At 37.0% G+C, this 20,060-nt stretch overlaps 1 protein-coding gene across 1 annotated transcript in view; it reads right to left on the bottom strand.

The window, feature by feature from the left end:
* Positions 1-20,060, bottom strand: part of LOC107678562 (leucine zipper putative tumor suppressor 2 homolog) — an 86,129-nt gene that overhangs the window by 38,673 nt on the left and 27,396 nt on the right. Inside the window, exon 3 of the mRNA XM_016473865.1 lies at positions 17,874-17,988. The gene's annotated coding sequence lies outside the window, so the exon portion shown is untranslated. The remainder of the gene's footprint in view (positions 1-17,873; positions 17,989-20,060) is intronic.

Genomic DNA, 20,060 nt, shown 5'->3' with positions numbered 1-20,060 from the left:
TTATGTTTATATATATATATATATATATATATATATATATATATATGAATGATAAATAATTACCGCAACTAAAAACTCTTTCTGTTATACATTGATAAAAATGAATAAAACACTCCATGCCCATGTTATTTATGAACTACCCAAGCACAAACTTTTATTTTCATAGAGGGAGTAGTAAAAAAAAAATGTTAATACAAAAATTAAGGCAAACCATTATCTATTTTTATGCATTTTTTTATATAATGGGACGAGAATCATGAAACACAACACAACATCTTAAGAGTTTCCAAGTTTGCAAATTTATTTTGGCCCTAAATAATTCACTCAAACGACACTACAACAGTAATTCCCAGAGACCACATGGCCTCTGTTAAACTCTGCGTGTAAAGCGATTCATTTTCATGGTAAAATCCCTGTAGCTCTCCTCCTCAACTCAATGAATTGTATGTTTCTTTGTTGAAATGCTGGATCGAATTAAAAGCGGCAGGGAAACACTGCCTGTAGAACAAGCATGATTGGCCCTGCTAGTTTCACTGCCAACCTGTTGCAGGCTTTTGGCTTTTGGCTCTGTTTGGGGCTGTTGCCATGACACTTGAGGCCTACATGTGCACTGCCTGGGGTGAAAGAGAGCGAGAGGGGGAGGGAGCCAAAGTTTGCAACAAAAACAGAGGGAGAACTCCGCAGAGAAGAGAGGAAAGAGAACGCTACAGCATATGAAAAAAAACAAATTCAAACCTGAACAGATGGAGTGTTAGTGAACATGCATAAATCAATTGCAGGAAGGCGAACGACTGAGTGAAGTAAAGGAATCCATAAAAGAATGAGTGAGAGAGGGAAACTCAACTCAAAGTTTAAGGAAGACAGGGGGCTGGTCGGCTCTTTAGCATCTCAAAGCATATGGGCTCTATTAAAGGCCCCCTTGAACAGGGCCCCGAGTCGCCTCACAAACCTCCCGAAAACAATCTCTCCTGTCTCACTGTCCGAGCATCCCTGGGTATCCCATCCAGCGAGCCTTTCAGAAAAGCGCCAGCTGGCTCAAACTCCAGAATGAGATGCCGCGGGCGACAGTATTTGCACAATACCACACAGGAGCTGCTGCCATCTGGACTGCACTACCTGCCAATCAACAGCGGACATTTTGTTTCACCCAGTGTGCAGTGCTAAATCCGCTGGCACAGGGCCCAGATGCCAGCTGTGGTGCCCATTACTGAGAACCTGCCAGCGGGAACAACCTCCCATGGCCTGACATATAAAGTACATTGAGTGCAAGCATCTCAGGAACTGTGTGTAAAGTCATTTTTAAATTCGAAATCACCATTATTATGCCAAGTTCACATAGAATATGCAACGGTGGTATGAATATGCAAGGTTTTGAAGTTATTAAATAGCTGTTTAGGGTACGAAATACAGTATAACAATATAATAATTAATTACTATAAAAGACATTACTTATATTAATAAATGATTTTAAGTAGCAATAATACATATTTTTGTATGTTTAATTTAAATTACTTTAAAAACTTAGACTAGAAAAAATAATTGACTTTTTATTTAATGAACTAACCATTTTAAGTAAAGACTGCTAAAGTAAACTTGATTTGAACACTATCAAATTTAGATTCTATGTTAATACAACTTGACCTGTTTGGTTTCACCTTTTGGTTGCACTTTTATAGTGAACTAACTCAGGTTAAAATTGCAGCATACCGGATTGAGATACAGTTCAATGAGGGTTATAAGGAAGAACTATTCATTGGACCTACCAAAGTTTTAGTGACACAAAAAAGTTTTATTTGAGGCTTTGTAGCAGGTAAACTAGATTAACCATGAACAGAATTGTATATTCTACTTTAAAGGGATAGTTCACCCAAAACTGAAAATTCTGTCATTAATTACTCGCCTTCCTGTTGTTCCAAACCCGTAAGACCTTTGTTCATCTTCGGAACACAAATTAAGATATTTTTGATGAAATTCGAGAGCTTTCTGACCCTCCATAGACAGCAACGCAACTGACATGATTTATGGTCCAGAAAGGAAGTAAAGACATCAATAAAATAGTCCATGTGACATCAGTGGTTCAACCATAATGTTATGAAGCTACGAGAATACTTTTGAGAGCAAAGAAAACAAAAAGAACATCTTTATCCAACGATTTCTTCTCTTCTGTGTCAGTCGACGAGCTTGTTTTCAAGCAGAGGAATGCACACACATGCGTCGTGGTACTCTCGTGCAGACTGAGCGGCGGAGACTGACCAGAAGAGAAGAAATCACTCTGTGGTCAACAATGCTTGGTCAGTTTGACCCATTGCAATTGTGGGCCTTTGCGAGAAGCAGAAAAATGTCCAGCGTGGGAAAGGCCATGTAACATCCAGGAGCCAGTTGTTTCTGAGTCAGCTGCTCTTTGCCACGGTAGGAATTTCCAACCACTAATGAATATTCAGTTCAATCCAGTGGTCAGAAACAGACACTTGGAATAACAGCAGAATGGAGAGGAGCTGTGGCTCCACCGCACTGTTATTACTGTGAGAGTGGCCATTTTGAGGAGTTGCCACTGATAGGATGGTAATAAAGTGATTAAGTATTTAAAATGTACTATGGTCTGAAAAAACAATACTAAGCGAAATCCAGACCTTCTGTTATGAACGGGGGAGAGGACAGACCGTTGGGTTTTTATTGAAGAGCATATAAGGACAAGATACTGCCCAGCAGAAATGACTGTTAACCAATGTTTCTTCAAATTCAAAAGGTTTTGATAAAAAAGTAATCTCAAATACTTATCCAGACTTAGTTGAATAAATCACAGTATATAATGTAGCCTGATTGCGTTTTACAAAGGCTCCAAATAAATCAATGTCCAAAAATCTATGGAAATACCATGGTACTTTTTTTGTTGATATCTGATAGAATGTGGAAAACAAAACATATGCCATACTTTTTTTTTTTTTTTAAAGGAAAAAACTTAACTAGTTAACTGTAACCTTTTCATATATGATGAAATAATGTTAATGGTTTAACATCATATTATACTGAATTTTACTGTCAAATACTGTCAGATTTATGGTTTTTGAAAGAAAAACTATGAATTACTGTATAATTTACATGGAAAAGCTGAGGTCACTGTGTGACATCACATGATTATGTTTTATTTAAAGAGCAGGTCATATGGGTTTTCGAAAAATATATTTTTTGCTGTTTGTAACGTAGCTATCCTTCAATGTAAACAGTCTGCAACGTTGTTAATCAAAAAAAGTGCATGATAAATAAAGATATTGCCTCTCAAAAGAAAGGGTCGACTGAACCGCCTTAACGAGTCGTCATATTTAGAATCTTCTGCCTGTTACCTATATACGTCACAAGGTAACACATTTACATAATCCCCGCCTGCCCGTGAAATACGAAAACTCTGACCTGCCCACAAACACTTCCGCTAGTTAGTGTGTTTACATCAGGTCGAGAAAACGCTGTGTTTTCAGCCTCACTGGGCATTCTAACACAGTTCCCACACGTGCACCTCAAATAAGTAAATAATAATAATGAATTCGATAAAACTGCTGTCATATAACGTACCACATGCAAAGTTTAAACTTACCACTGAGAAACGCCTTGATCAAGTCGTGCTTGCGATGGAGTTTCTGGTTGAGCGACTGCATCGGTATCATCCTCGGACTCGGGCTCGAATTGATAAGGTAATATCGATGCCATTTTTGTAACCTTATAGCATCTTTGTTTACAAGTAACCCTCCGGAGCAAAAATAAATTATGGTAATGGGCGTTTCGTTTCTGACACGCATTGTATACGGAAAGACCAATCACAACAGACTTGGCCAGCTGACCAATCAGAGCAGAGTAGGTTCATGGAAGGGAGGGGTTTACAGTTCTTAAGCTCAGAACTGTTTCAAACGAATCGTTTCGAAATCATTGAAAAATTATTCTAATATTAAATGTATATTCTGAGAAAATTACAATGTTTTCTGACCTTAGATGCATTTAAACCTGTTGTAGTGGACTCCGACACAATATTAGGACAATTTAAAATACCATATGACCTGCTCTTTAAATAGTTTTGCTTTTTTATATTTTATAAAAAAATCTGTATACATTAGGGTGTTTTGTGTTACATTTTATGTTATTTAGTGAATGTTTTATCACATAATTTTGGTGTTGTGTGTTACCCAGATGGTGTTTTGTCTTTGTGTGTGCACCGTCTATACAAGTGTATTGCCCATTTATTACGATGAACTGATTCATCATGTGGCTTTCTATTGTGCTACCTGTATTATTATGGTGGTTACCCATTTTAATGTACAAAGTAGATTTTGGTAGATCAAGTAGATTGGTATATAAGCATTATATCACTTAATGAAATATACAGTTAATAGTTGTAAAATATACAGGCACCAACATGCCGTCTCATACAGTAATACCTGAAACAACGTCACTGATTTACCTTTTTTTACCATTAGTTTTTTTACAAACTAAGCCAGCATGAATATGTAATTCATCTCAAAAGTGCAGAGATGGCGAACCACGCAGGAGCCGCAAACAGAAAAAAAGACAACCTCGGAGTTGGTCATGAAAACTTGCAAACACGCCACAGTGGACCAGCCGCAAGAGGATGTGGACGTACAGACACGGTCCCAACAGATTCCAGCCGAGCTCAGACGGAGAGGAAAAGAGTGGCATGGAAAGTTCTGATTCAGTGCAGTCAGCTGAGACTGACTCGACGTTAATGAGCTCTCCCTCTGTATATACATCTGCAGGAAGCTACAGCCTTACATAAATACTTGGCACATAAAAGCATCCCATAAATGGAAACAGTAAAGCAATGAGAGGAGATGGTATGAGGTGTTTTGGAGAACCTAAACCAGAGAGACACAGCCAGTCAGTCAGGCACATACTGTCCTTACAGAGACAGTGAGCTCACCGCATTTACTAAGGCTGTATTTCAGAGCCCTGTAACATATGAGAGTGATTTAACTCATCTATTACTTTCCGACTCACTAACGCAAGCACCTTTCCACCCCCCCTAGGTGATCTCATCTGGAGCTGAGTCTGGACACTGCTGACACTCAGTTACGGGCCGCTCTATTTCAAACGTTTACTGTATAAGAATGTGCCATGAGCTGAGTCACATCCACTTTAAACACAAATGGGAATCTCAGTATACTTGGAGGCACTTCAATCTAAACTTCATCCCATTCGAAAACTAAATGTCAACAGATCGGGCTGCATGCTGGGCAAGAAGCTTAGTGGTGTTTGACTAGTTTGTAGAAGCTTTGTGTAAGCACTGGGCGAGGAGTGATTGGAGTGTGTGTGTGTGTGTGCTGGATGTCGGATATTACAATCCAGGCCAGTTATTCATATGCCAACCTTTTAGTTCACATTCACAGAAAATACTAAATATACACTATTAAAATAAAGGTTCCAAATGGGGGTTTTCACTATAATTGCGTAGACAAACCATTTCCACTGAACAGTTCTGTAAAATAACAAATTTTCTCAGTGTGAAGAACATTTTAATAATCTAAAGAACCATTTTTGCTATAAAGGACATTTTGTGCAATGGCCAGGTTTCATTGACGGTTCTTCATAGAACAAAAGATGCTAATAAAGGACATTTATGTTTAAGAGTGTACTTCCATAACACTGCTTTTCCAAAGCATAGTCTCCAAAAAAAAAAATCAAACAGCTTAACTGAGTCCTGTAAATCAATCCATTCACAAGGCCCTGCTCACACACACAGACAAACCAGACCCAAACCAGCTACAAAACCTACAAAACAGCTCAACAAACACTCTTTACAACAGATATAAATTCCTCCATTTACAGTGATGTCATAGAATAACCATTTTTGGTTTCTGAAGAACCTTTCAGTGAACCTTTCCTAAATTAATCTATTAAAAAAATCAAAAGAACCTTTTTCCATAAAGAACCTTTTGTGGAATGGCAAAGGTCCATGGATCTTTATGGAACCATAGATGCCAATAAAGAACCTTTATTTTTAAGAGTAAAGGAAACAAAAACCACAAAAGATATCACACTTACAGTATGTCCCCTAGACAAACATTATTGTTTCTCCTCTATGCCCCGCCTTTCTGAAACGTGTCGATTTCTACAAAGCTCACCAGCCTGAAAAAGCGAGGTGTGCTCTGATTGGCCAGCTATCCAGTGCGTTGTGATTGGCCGAATACCTCAAGCGTGTGACGGAAATGTTACGTCCCTTACCATATTGTGATGCCTGCGGCAACCACATGTGACGACCCCGGGCTGGACTCTGCTTCGTCCACGGAGGAAGCCGATCCGGAGATGCACAGCGCGAAGTTGATGTATTCCCTCAACGACCAGCACGGATCAGCTCCAGGCATGACAAAGCGATATCGTCCACTTTTGGAAGGCCAAACAAAGTAGTTTCGCTTTCACAACGAAGCACACAGCGCCTTCACGACATGGCTGTGGCGGCAACAATACTACAGCGAGAATAAAAGTTACGCCTTTCTTTATGCACCAAGAGCTTGTAACACTCCAAAGAGAAAGGAAAAATTGAAATCGCATCATATGACCTTTAAAAGGAGAGCAAATGAAGACTTTTGTTTAAGCCTCGCGCATCTTAGATGTTTCTCCTGTGGGAAAAGCTCCCAGTAATCTCCCATGTGTCTCCTCCTGAGTGCCAGAAAAGATCTCAAAGTTTCAAACTAAGCTCAGACTTGACAAGATACCAAAGTATGTAATAGTCAGAGATTTCAATATAAACTCAAACTTTTCTCATCAACTTCTTCCAAGATCAAATGATCTGAGCTTTCACAATCATTTTATAGATCTTTACTCTTACTGTATAGCAACAATCATTTCATTTGGTCTATTTGTATTTCTCCAACGAGTAGGAATTTCAGAAGAAACATCTGAGACAAAGTTTATGCTTAAATGAAACATAAATGAGATATCTGTTATGTCTTTGGAGCTCTGACAGAACAATAAAAATCCCTGTGCCCTGAAAACTTTGTGCCCTGCACCCGTTCTCCCACAGATCTCTCCTCAACAGAAAGCACTAACAGTGCTGCTAAACTTTAACATGCTCCTTCTCACCCCAGTGCTATCAGCTTTAAGAAAGTTAATCATTCATTTCACATCACTTCAAAGCTCTTGTGAGCTGCAGTGGTAATCTGAACTCTAGTGCATTCTGAGGGTGTAATAAATACAGTTGCATTGCTGACATACCCATAGTGCTCTGCATGGCTGCCTCCTCGCGTCTCCCCAGTCTGTCCTGGAGGTACAATCCCAGTCTGCTCACTGTACTTCTCTCTCAGTCTTGCACACACACCTATCTCTTTCCTTCTCTCTCCTCTCTTTCCCTGCTGTTTGCCGCCACAGCACCGCCCCCTTCTCCTGCTACCCTCCTCCCTCTCTCACTTCGTCTATGGCCCCTTGCTCCTCCACCACCCCCATCCTCACACACATTTAATCCCTCCTCATGCTCACTCCCTCTCTTTTCCCTTGTCTTTCTTTGACCTTTTTCTTTTCTTCGTCTCTGTCCACTACAATGTGTGTGGAAAATGGAAATACTGCCGTCCTGTTTTGAAGTCTGACCCTCAGCAGCTGCTTTAACCCTATAAAGCCTACTGTATCATGTTTGATGAGCACATTTCTAAGGCCTCTAAATTATCAACATTATCAAAACTTTGCTGCAAAACCTGTTGTATACAGTCTACTACATGCCTTCTGTCATCTGACTGATAGTTTATACTTTTTTAGCAAGTAAATGACCTTTTAGTATAAGTGTAAAAACATCCCCCTTCAGGTAATGGCACACGTCTTTTTGCTGTAGAATCTTTAGTGATTTTTATAAAGTAAACATAAGAATAACTTTTATATTGTTAGCAATATTTCAAGATGAACACTTACTGGACTGAATCAACTTAGGTTTATTTGATTTTCCATACGTAATGTTTTAGAAAAAAATTATTTTATACAACTTTTATGTAAGCATGTCATACTGTTTTTCATACTACTTTTTGGCCATATAAATATTAGCAACCGCACCAAACTGCACATTTTGAGCTGTTTGGGCCCCTGAATAAAATTGAGGTGCCTTTTTCTCCGTTAGTATTAGCTCCATATTCTCTTATATCATACTCTATGAGCAAATCAGAATATCAATATCATACGCAAACATTTTTTTATTTTTAGATTTTTTTTTTTATTTGTCTGAAGGTTCAATACACTGTTCTGTTTATTTTTCTGAATATTATTCATATGTCAGGCTTTACAGGGTTAATGTGACTGACACATACACACATGCAGATAAACGCTGTGTGTAAAGAGTTAGTTGTCCACTATCTGAATTAGAAAACCTGTCCAATCAAGTCAAACTCTTCGTATGTTTAGTGGATTTTAATGGGATATACGTTAATCTTAAGGAATACTGGGACATAAATGCACTGACTCATCACATGCCCACATGCCCTGTTGATGCTTTAACATATGAAAGAGTGCAGTAAACACACACTCACCACAAATGCACACATAAAGAGCATCACAAAGGGTCTGTTGTGCTGTATGACATCACACTGAAAGTTTCATGCAAAGCAAACACAGGAATCCAATCAAATCTTTGTGAGGAGGACAAGGACAGAAAAACAACATTTGGGTGTTTCTTTCAAATTTGGTCCTGTGGACTTTTATATGAATGTACTTTTAACATTTTCACTAGTTTAATTTGTCTGTTATGTCCATCATAACTTTTTTATGAATTAACAAATATGATGGGAATGATGGTAACATTTTTATTGAGCATAAAGACACTCAATTAGTAATACTTTCACACGTTTTCATTTTACAACATTACATTTTGAAATAATAAAATTATTATATCACTGGATATGTTATTATTTACATTGATTTGTCTTTGTTTTCTTCACACATCACATATCTTTTTATTTCAGGCATTTACTTCATTGACACTGTTGTCTCCTTAATAGCAAAGTACACTAACTTTAGACAAAAACATAACAAGGAGCAGAATTGTTGTTTTGGAAACTGTGGGACAATTTTACACATAATTTGAATAAAAAACATTCTAAATAATTCATGTTAATTTCACACATCAAAATTATTTATTCTATCCTGTCTTTTTATCTTTGTTTTGACAATAATTAATATAATTAAAATAATTATATTTTTATCATTTATTTTTATATTTTATGATATAAAAATAATATTACAAAGTCTGGATCTGGGACAAGGTTTAAAAATATATATACACAGATATATACAGGGTCAGATTTCTTTTATTATTATTAATACTTTCTTTAAGCAGCACAACTGTTTCCAACATTGATACTAATAAGAAACATTATTAATAATTAAGCATCTATAATAACTGAACAGCAAATCAGCATATTAGAATGATTTCCAAAGGATCTTGTGACACTGAAGACTGGAGTAATGATGCAGAAAATTCAGCTTTGCATCACAGGAATAAATGACATTTAAAATACATTAAAATAGAAAACAGTAAATTGTAAAAGTAGCCCATTTCACAATATTACTTTTTTTTTTTTTTTTTTTTTTTTTTTTTTAAAGGAAAGCATTTTAATACAAATCAGTCCCTGGGACACAGAAGTGCTGTATTCGAAGAATCAGTCATTTGTCTAAAGGTTTGCCTTTCAACAGGCCCCATTCACTCGTTCTCCTCTTTCAATCGTTAACCACTCCACTCCTGATTTACTGGCCATTCCCAAAAAAAAGCAAGGAAGCATGACGTGTTTTGTTTCTAACCTGCGTGCGCAAGAAACAGTAAATACAGGGATCCTGAGCGTGTGTGGAACTCTCAAGTGAAGTGAAAAGGAGAAAATGTGGAACAAGAGATGTATAGAGAAAAAGACAGAGAGAGTGAGAGACGGAGGAAGGAGAGCTAATGAAGCGTTAGGAACAGATGAGCATCCGAGTGATTAATGGACACTTGCCCTCCAGGGAAGTTATCATATGAATATACACTCCACATATACTCACTAGGGAGACTTAACATGATACTCCCAGCCACAGTGCACACACATATCTCACAGTACATCCGGCCAACTGCATTCTCCTCACCAGAGCGACCGCACATGCACCAATGCTTACACACACTGCTGGGTAGAAATGATTATATTTAATCTGGATTACGTAATCAGATTACAAAAAAGGTAACACTTTATTTTAAGGTGTCCTTGTTACACACGTTACATGTACTTACTATTATAATAACAATAAATTATGCATAATTACATGCAAGTAACCCTAAACCAAACCCTAATCCTAACCCTAACCATATAGTAAGTATATGTAGTTAATTAATATTACTCAGTACTTAAATCTATAATTACACTTTAACAAGGACACATTAAAATAAAGTGTAACAAAAAAAAAACTTGTAATTAAATTATTTTACATTTTAAAATACTCATAATCAGACTACAGTTACTTTTTTATTGATTACATAATTACTGAATATTCACAAAATGACAGTAAACTTCATCATGTAATTTGTATTCAGTAATGGACAACAATTTGTTAGTAATCTGCAAAGCACTGCTTTCAGAACACTGTGGACATATAAACGTTGTTTCTTCCAGTACTGTACTGGTTAAAGCTGTTGTTAGTGGGGCAATGAACAGCCAAGATCAAGTATGAATGGGGGAAGGGGAATTCTCAATCCCCCCCAAACTTCCCAGTCCTGCTGTCTCTATTCAATTCAGAGAGGAAGAAATTGAACAGAACAGAGTTTGACTGAACAAAAGACTGAACAAGCACCTAATCCCCCTTCCACCCCTCACATACTCACACACACACTGATCTGATCAAGCATGTACACACACATGCAGATGGACACACACAAAACGTGAGGTCCTCAAAACCTCCAACAAAACATTTGACCCTTCATCTACTGAGAGAGAGAGACAGGGTAAAAACGCAAAACAACTGTTGAATGGCAGACTGATATGGGCTTACATTTCTGCCACAATTCTGCATGCTAAAGCACTCAGATCGCGCGTGTGCAAAATGCACTTTTGTGCGCTCAAAATATGATCTTTCGCACGCAGAATTGTGGCAGAAATGTAAGCCCATAGACTGAGGGTTGTGGCGGGGAGCTCTGTGAGTTTCGTTGCTAAAATGAGCAGAACTCGGCTGATATCTGCAGATTCAGGTGCACATCGCCAGAAAATTTGACATATTCCACACCCTTTGCATGTTCATTTAATAAATAATTGAGTTCAGTTTGATTATGTTTTCAGTTGCCAGTGCTTTGTTTTAACACACTTTATGATGTTTAAAGTCAACATGAAACTGTTTACTTTTTAAAAGCCCTTATTGGACATGATTCATCAGTGTATTTTATTTCTAAAAAAATGTCTGTCTTTGTAATCTTTGATAAGAATGTACATGCTTGGTCTCAAACCGTAGTTGGTGTCACTTTTTCAACCCATCCCCTCCACCCACTCATCACATTTAAACCACATTTCACAAGCAATCAAAATTTCAGAGCATAAAATCCTGCCCAACATTTTTTTCTTGTTGTATAATCTGTTTCATTAATCTAAAATATGTCACATTAAGGAAGTAAAATGGGTTGCGATGACATTTCATGTTGACTTTCCCCACAAGTCATTGAATTTCTTCTCCAAAAATCAGCACAGAAAATGTGGGGGGAAAAACTGCAGTTTCTCCCCGGGTCTCTTAATAAATAACAACTTAGAAAGTACATATTAGCTCAGTGTATGATCCCCATGAATCTTTGTGCTGCATTTGTGACGGGGTGAAGACTCACAGTAAGTATGTTTATAATTGAGCTGCAGTGAGTCTACAGATAGTCTTCGTATGTCTGTCTGAATATACACATTCTACAAAAAGAATTTAGTACTTTTATTTAGCAAGGATGCATTAAATTGAACAAAAGTGACAGTAATAACATTAATAATGTTACTAGTTCAAACTTAAGATTTCTAGTTCAAATAAATGCTGTTCTTTTGAACTTTCTATCAAAGAATACTGATTGTTTCCACACAAATATTAAGCAGAACAACTATCTTCAACACTGATAACAATAAGAAATGTTTCTTGAGCAGCAAGTCAGCATATTAGAATAATTTCTGAAGGACACTGAAGACTGGAGTAATTATGCTGAAAATGCAGCTTTGCCATCACAGGAATAAATTACATTTTAAAATATATTACAATAAAAAACTCTTATTTTAAATGGTAAGAATAATTCACAATATTACTGTTTTTACTGCATTTTAGATTGAATAAATGCAGCCTGGTGAGCATAAGAGACTTCTTTGAAAAAAATATTAAATTTCATGTTCAATTTCTACATAGTTGCCCTTAAAAATCAGCATAAATATGTAGAAAAATCTGCATTGAATTTAGGGCCTCCTAATGAGGAACAAATCGCAAAATGTATGTTGGATGAGTGCATGATGCCCATGAATCTTTGCTCTACACTCCTGAGGGGCATGAGAGGAGAATGTCGAGAAAATCAACTCCTAACAGAAGGAAAACATGTTTTACCATCTAAATGATCAAAGACTGCAGTGTGGAATGCATACTAAGCTTTGATTCACTTTCTACTGGAGGCAGATTACATAACAAAATCATGGGTTCAGAGAAGGACATCAAATCTGGCATTGTGTATGTACACCTCTAGCCCTGAGCTCAGACCCCCCCCAGGATCACAGACCTCCATCACAAAGCACTGAGCTTATGCCAAACACATCTGCTGTCATAACACATCCCATACACTCTCCACATACGCACACCATCAGTGACAGAAACACACATTCATACAGTACTTCATCACTCACAGTTCCAGAAATGTCACATAGACACACAAGCAGACTTCTTAAACATATACAGAGCCCTGGTCTGAGCTGCTGTAATGAATGGCGTGTAATGAAACTATATGTGTGAAGCTGCCACCAGGTCTGAGCACTGCAAACCAATCTACATTTACGGCTCTGCTCCTTGCCATGGAAAAGCAATAAGACCACTGAGGTGATGTCAAGAGGGGAGAAGGATGAGAGGGAGCTCTGTGTCCTTTTTGTGCCCTGTTGGAAGTGCAGACAGCTTAATGTAAAAAAAAAAAAGCTTGGGGATAGAGTGGAGGACATATAGGCATGATGTACCCTTCTTCTCAATGTGCACTGAGAGTTTACAGGGTATTTGGAAAGCTTTGGATTTTTTCGTTTTCAGAATGTTTCCATTCTTAGAATAAAGAGAAAAATGTTGGAGGACTTCGATATAAGCCAAGAGGAGACTGGTTTTCCTTTGCTGTAAACAAAAGTTGGTTCTCGCAAGACTAGCATATTCTCAGAGGAGCTTATGCTATGCCTATGTCATACATTCAGATTTTCCAAGATCTCTAAGTCAAAATTCAAAGACTTTAATATGAACTCAAATATTTAAAAAATAATGTTCTGGAAAGAAAATAATAATTATTATTGTTGTTGTTGTTATTATTATTATCCCAAAGACTATATAAGTCATATATATATATATATGAAGATTTTGATATAATATGAATATTGTTCATCAAAATCTTCAGAAGATCAAATGTGACCCTGGACCACTAAACCAAAAATCATTAGGATATTAAGTAAAGATCATGTTCCATGAAGATATTTTGTAAATTTCCTACTGCAAATATATCAAAAATGTATTATCATAAGTAATATGCATTGCTATGAACTTCATTTGGACAACTTTAATGGCGATTTTCTCAATATTTAGATTTTTTTGCACCCTCAGATTCCAGATATTCAAATAGTTGTATCTCGGCCAAATATTGTCCTATCCTAACAAACCATACATCAATGGAAAGCATATTTATTCCGCTTTCAGATTATGTATAATTCTGAAATTAACTAAAATTGTACTAAACTAGTAGTAGTAGTGTTTTTGTTACTACTAATAAAAATATTTATGAAAGAGTAACCTCTGAGCAAAACATTAAAGAAAAGAAAATAAGGGGAGAAATATCATGAAAGATATCAGAAACACACCTGTCCCTGACACTGGCTGTGAAACCCAAGAGCTGCCAGTGCTGTTTTATGGGCGTAAAGGGTCAAGTGAGGTCAAATGTCAAAAGACCAGGGTTTTAAAATAGTTCAGGAGTTTGTGGTCTCAGTCACGACGTGACCTCAGGTGGAAACACCAAATATAGCATCACAATTAGCAAAGGTCACACTGAAAACTGAGATAATGTCTTCAAATCATGAAAACATTTTTACTGAGAGTCAGACTTTCATCTTCTGATCAGTTCAGTGCTGTGAGTCATAGGGTTGACATGCCTCGGCACACTTGGACACACAGTGGATGGAAAGAATAATAGATTTCTTCAAAAGAATATATCAGCCACAGCGCATCTGTTGCAGAGTTAGTTATATTTGCTATGGGAGAGCTGCTAACATAAGCATTGAAAGATGTTTTGCACAGACAATTTTTTCCCATAACTAAAAAAAAAAAAAAGATTCATCAGTCTATGGAAAGGGAGAGAGAAATAGAGAGTAGGGAGAAGGCAGAGGGCAGTGAGACATCTGAAGCTCCTCAAGCCATTCAGGAAAAAAGGTTACAAATCACTTAAGGGCACAATATCACTGCTTTGGTTTTATAGGACAGAGGAAAAGGGGGTAACATGTGGCATCTTTTAAGCTGTGCACACACAAATCTCAGGCCTGCCCTGCTCCCCTTCAGTAAATCTTAGTAAGAGAGAGGTGGGAGCAGGCAATTTGTCAGAGACTCTTTACTCTCTCTCTTTTAATTCATTTCCTATTAACTCCCAGCATGCTCGCTGTTTATGTTCCACTGGCATTTAGGGAGGGTCAGACCAGCTCTGCCAACACAGCAGCGGCTCCCAGCCATGTGAAATTCCATGAGAATGACATGGTTTGATGAGACTGATGAACACATATAACTGATCGTATTAGAATATCTAGCGTACATGTCCATGTAACATTTCACCGAAAAATTACATAAAATATTTTACAAATATGGACCATTGTTTGAAAGACATTGCTACTACTTTTACTCATCAAAGATGCATTAAGTTGATCAAAAGTGACTTTTAATGTTACAAAAGATTTCTATTTCAAATAAAAGCTATTCTTTTGAACTTTCTATTCACCAAAAAATCGTGAAAAAAAAGTATCATGGTTTTGAAAAAAATATTACACAGAAAAAAACATTTCAACATTGATATTAATAAGAAATATTTCTTGAGCAGCAGATCGGCATATTAGAATGATTTCTGAAGGATCATGTGACACTGAAGACAGAAGTAATGGCTGCTAAAAATCCATCTTTGCCATCAAGAAACAAATTTCATTTGAAAATATATTCAAATAGAAAACAGTAATTTAAAATTTTAATAATATTTCACAATATCACAGTTTTTACTATATCATAAAATAAACAGTTACTGTATTTTAAAATTTCAAATAAAAGCAGCCTTGGTGTGCTTCTTTTAAAAAAACATCTAAAAAATCGAGTAGTGTCACAATAATCATGTCATAATTCAAAACCTCTTATTGGCTCTAAAATCAAGAGATTTCTAAATAAATAACTTTTTTTTAATTATTATTTGTTTATATGATATTTCCCCCCTCTCTGCCAATAAGAAACCATTCTTGTATCTTTGGAAATGTTCTTATAAAATATAAAACATTAAAAACACAAAGTCTGGTCAGAAACTAAGCCTCTGATGCCATTTCCACCATGAGGAGGAAGAGATAGAGTAGGGATCGGTCTCCTGAAGGAAACAGACAGCTGCCAAGACGAGTGTGAGCATAGACTGAGAGCTGCAGGGGTGGAGCAGCTGCTTAGACCACACACACACACATGAAACACAAAGTCCTGAAGAACTGCCAGTCATGTGCTCAAACTGCATACTAACCAGATGAGTTGAGCCAAATGGGCCAAATCTGTAGTCTGAAGAAGTGCACCCTCCTGGAAAATACTGGGCAAAAAAACAAAAACTTTGTCTTTTGTCTAGTACGTGAAGGGTAATCAGATTTCACCACAACCATGGTAGTGCATCAAAAACATATTACTACAGTGCCATGTTCAAAAAACTATTGTAAATAATAATTCCCATCCACCAAACCCTGCCCTTTGACCCTTACAGCCCCCTCAGGTCGGCCAGTATCCATGCCGCTGTCACACTCTGCCCTGGTCATCCATCATGAACCTGACCCCATACAAAATACACTTCAAAGTGCTGGATGGGACCTTTATTGAAATTTCCCTGTGGGGTAAAACTCAGCCAGACACATATTCACACCATTAATCAATGTCCAGACTCCTGCAGAAGCGATAATCAGCTGTGACAGTGAGGAAATGCTTGTTCCCACTGAGTACAACTCTGCTGATGCCTGTAAAATTGACATCAACACGGTTTTTACCGATTATTATGTTTATTTTAGTCAGTTGAATTTCACCAGATTTAAAGCAGTCCCTCACCTTTTCATACAGTGGTTTTGCTGTTTCCTAACCAGGCGTCACCTGACAAGATTTTAACATGCAGTTCGCCTGTACACACTGAAAAGCTGCGTGATGGCCACGTTCGAAACGCTGATTAGTGAAGCGTCGACACCTTTATGAATCACCTGTCTCTAATCAGTGATTCAGAGCACATATCAAACTGATGTTTTTTGTAATTTCAGCAAACAATGCTTCTCTACATACAATTACAAAACATATAAATATTTAATGGAATTATTTATCAAAGATTACACTGTATATATTACAATTAAATGAAAACACTTGCAATTGTTTTTAAGAACATGTCATTTTTATGCTGTACATTTACAGTCTTTAACCAGCAGAGGTCCTCAAGCGTGCAAACTTCCAAGCACTTTGAATCATTTTGCGAATTTGTTTAACTGATTCAAAGTTTTGAAAAGCCTCTTTTTGCTCCCATCACTGCACAGCTAAACCTAAACAGATCTTAGAGACCATTTGGTGTCAACGGTTTGTGGATGAGTTCTCTTATTTCACACTTTTTTTTCACTCACCCTAAAGAGCCACATGACACGAGATATTAAACGCTGACCATGAATTAAGAATTCGTTCCCATGACTTATTAATTTATGGCCAAATTTTGGAAGCAGTCGTGGCCTAATAGTTAGAAAGTAGGACTTGTTGTAACTCAAAGGTCGCAGTCATTTGTTCCAAGTTAGTACAACATTGCCATGATTTAATTAAAATGAGCAAACAAATTAATAATAAGAACAAATAATAATCTTTGGCCATGAATATCTTGGATTTTTTTCTCTGCATGTTATGTGCAGGGCTTCATACATGACTTCCATGATGCCTCTCCAAACAACATGCTTTTTACAGTTTCCATAGTGGAATCTGTCAAAATATCCAATGTTTCTCAACTTCCAACTTCAGTCCTCATCCATGTTTGATGTTTAATAAACATGAGTATATTGAATATACATGAAGAGCAGTACTGCATTCCAAGGAGATTTCCGTGTGGGCGGGGCTACCCTGTGTGACTACTGTCAAATATTATATCACCTAATTAATATTCATGAGCAAGGCTAATGATATTTATTATGCATTCCTTTAATTTTTCAGATCCTGCAGCCCTGATCTAAGACAACTCTGAGTGCATTTTCATCATGCTTTACAGATCATTAGCTTTTGGTGTCTTTGATTAACTGAGCCTAATTAAAACTAACACAGTGAGAGGTAAAAGTTATGACACTAATGGCAGGGTTTATTAAAGCCTGCTTGTTCTGTATGGCTGGGCTAAATGAACGATGGAAATCAATTCCATATGTCTGTTTCTCTAGTAGTGACAGTGAGGATAGAGACGCATACTTTTGTCTTACCTTGCACAAAAGCCCAGAGAGCAGCTCCTAAAAAGCTGCAGAGATCCAGGACGGATGGAGACTTTACACATCCCCAGAGTCCCACAGCAGCATCCACCTCCGCTCACACACACCCCTGCAGGCATACACACACATACACAGAGTTAGGTGAAGTTCTGAAGCATGCAAAACGCATTCACCAGAGGAAAGTTGAGAAAAATTCACAATTACTATTAAAAAGTTCTGTACATCTAGTAAGAACAATAATAAAGTAGTATAAGAGAACAATTAGAGAGCCTCTACCATCTGTTCATCTCTACAGGCGATACGACTGAGTTCAAGTATGCATTCTGTATGTCACACACCTGCTATGGAGTATTAGTTGCAGGGTGTCAAGGTGAAAAGTCTGCTATTATGTTACCGTGAAAGCATGATAATTTCATTGCTTTCTGAGGGGCCAGTAGTTTTTCTTTCTTGTCTTTGGCCATCAGACAGTGAGTTCGCATGGGTCTCAGTGGACATTAAGTAAGGAGAAATCACATTTTGTCAGGTACAGTGTAATCTGTGAAAGTTTCAAGTTGCTCAAACTGATATATCTGCTCAGTAAGTTATATCTGAGAGGTGTGGAAGAACACACTGCCCCCCACTGGATACCAACCAACATTACCTCAGTGTGAGAAACCATAATAAACAAATATAACATTTAACAACTTTGACTCAGTACTTTTTAGATATCCTGAATTTGGAAGAAATGAGTTTCAGTGTGCATGTATCATATATGACAAACATCTAAGCATAGAGTGTTTCTGCTCTGCCATGTCCATAGGTATATGAAAGAAACAAAGTCTTTTTTAAGTGTCCAAAATCTGAAAGACTATGGTACACTACAGTTCAAAAGACTGGGGCCAGTAAGATTTTTTGTTGTTGTTGTTGCTGTTTTTGAAAGAAATCAGTAATTTTATTCTTGAAGTATGCATTAAATCGACCAAAAGTGACAAGTAAAGACATTTATAATGTTAAAAAATCTATTATAAATAAATGATGTTCTTTTAAACCTTATATTCAAAGAATCCTGGAAAAAAAGTATCACGGTTTCCAAAAAAACTGTTTTCAGCATTGATACAAATAAATAATGTTTCTTGAGCACCAAATCGGTATATTAGAATGATTTCTGAAGGATCATGTGACACTGAAGACTGGAGTAATGATGCTGAAAATTCAGCTTTGATCACAGGAATAAATTACATTTTAAAATATATTAAAAAACAGTTATTTTAAATTGAAATAATATTTCACAATATATGGCTTGATTAAATAAATGCAGCCTTGGTAAAACTTCTTTCAAAAAAATGTAGAAACATTTTCCTGACCCCAAACTTTTGAATGGTATACCATACCATACCATATCCATATGGTAGTACACTCATGTACAAAATAAATAAAAACCAGTTACAACAGCAATACCTGCTCATAACTGAAAATAGGGATATGAGATATCACCACTGGGTTTACCTATAGTCCTCTATGGTTGAATCTGCAGGGACTGTCCTCTCTCTCTACCCTTATACACTTAGGCTGGAATGCTAGTTACGGTTTAGTCTGGTTTTAATAAAACCAATGAAGAATGAAGTGGAGATTAGAGAGGAATGTGTCTGTGGTTATCTCTTTTCAGTTATCAACAGTCTCATCTAGTATTTGCTACCCCTTCTAAAGTGGGTCACATCTACATGAGCTGCCAGCCATGCACAAACACAACTAACGCACACATTCAATTGCATGACACACATGGAGAGGAGAGGGGAAACGGCGGTTCACACGTGCCTGAGCCTGTCTGCTTCACAGAAAGGGGGAGCGACTGGGAAAATAAAGGGGGTGAATGGAGGTCCAAGACAGTTAAGCAAAACACACACGACAACACTAGTGTGGAAACTATTGTAAACTAACTGCAGCTTTCCAAGTTACACAAAGGTTGTTAGCTACAGTACAAGCTACTAATAAAAATAGCTAACTATACTGAAGCTACTGAAGGGATAATATTATAAGAAATATATGAAACAACTGTAAACTTGTGGCTACGGCCGAATTACAGCTTTACTGAAATTGCTTATATTGATGAAATATATAAATAAAAGATTATAATTTAAAATTAATCATATAAAATAAATACATAAATAAACAAACTACCATTCAAAAGTTTGGGGTTGGTAA

The sequence above is a fragment of the Sinocyclocheilus anshuiensis genome, unplaced genomic scaffold, assembly GCF_001515605.1.
Source record: "Sinocyclocheilus anshuiensis isolate Anshui unplaced genomic scaffold, SAMN03320099.WGS_v1.1 scaffold536, whole genome shotgun sequence".
In the NCBI taxonomy this organism is placed as follows: Eukaryota; Metazoa; Chordata; class Actinopteri; order Cypriniformes; family Cyprinidae; genus Sinocyclocheilus; species Sinocyclocheilus anshuiensis.
This window is presented reverse-complemented; position numbering and strand designations above follow the sequence as displayed.